At 40.8% G+C, this 838-nt stretch overlaps 1 non-coding gene across 1 annotated transcript; it reads left to right on the top strand.

Moving 5' to 3' along the window:
• Positions 1 to 421: 421 nt before the first annotated feature.
• LOC120283056 lies at positions 422 to 528 on the top strand. Its single transcript, XR_005543059.1, has one exon. It is a non-coding gene; the product is annotated as a small nucleolar RNA R71 (small nucleolar RNA).
• Positions 529 to 838: the final 310 nt, after the last annotated feature.

Genomic DNA, 838 nt, shown 5'->3' with positions numbered 1-838 from the left:
TGCTGTAAGGATTTCCTGGCCTCTTGGACCTCCACCAACATAATCCACTGTCTCTACTAGTGCAGAAGAAGCAACAAAAATAGGACACCATGTAGTTTCATGGCTGGCACCACATGTTTCACAGAATGAGACAGCCCCAATATTTGAGCTTGATCCTATCATGAACTGATCAAACCTCTTGGTCAACGATTCAACCTTTACGGCCAGTGTAGTGTTATCATTCACTTCATAAATGCATGTTGCCCTTGGTGGTTTCTGTTGTGTACTCTAATAACATTCATTATTTGCCATGTCTTCTATTAATTTCTCAGCATCTTCAAGATACTTATTATTCAAGGAATCCCCTGTTATAGTATCAATGAGCTATCGAGTCTGATAATTCAAAACATTGCACAACATATGTACTCTCATCCAAGAAGAGAAACCATGGTGAGGGCATTTCCTCAAAAGGTCTTTGAACCTTTCATGGGCCTCAAAGAGTGTCTCTGAATCACCTTGATAGAAAGCAGAAATTTCTTATCTCAGTCTGGCTACCTTGCTTGGTGGTTAATACCTTGCAATGAATTTTTTGACCATCTCCTTCCAAGTAGTAATAAAGCCAGGGGCCAATGAAGTAAGCCATCGTAAACTTCTCCTCTCAAATTGAATGGGAATAGTCTCAACCTAATTGCATCATCTGAGACAGAGTTGATCTTAAAGTTAGAATAGATCTGAAGGACGCGAGAGAAGTGGGCATGAGGGTCCTCATCAGCCAATCCATCAAACTGAATAGAATTCTGGATCATCCCAATCATACTAGCCTTGATCTCAAAGTTGTTTGCAGGAACAGTGGGGCTTG

The sequence above is a fragment of the Dioscorea cayenensis genome, chromosome 18 (assembly GCF_009730915.1).
Source record: "Dioscorea cayenensis subsp. rotundata cultivar TDr96_F1 chromosome 18, TDr96_F1_v2_PseudoChromosome.rev07_lg8_w22 25.fasta, whole genome shotgun sequence".
In the NCBI taxonomy this organism is placed as follows: domain Eukaryota; kingdom Viridiplantae; phylum Streptophyta; class Magnoliopsida; order Dioscoreales; family Dioscoreaceae; genus Dioscorea; species Dioscorea cayenensis.
The sequence above is the reverse complement of the archived record's forward strand: the minus strand, read 5'-3'. Positions and strand labels throughout refer to the sequence as shown.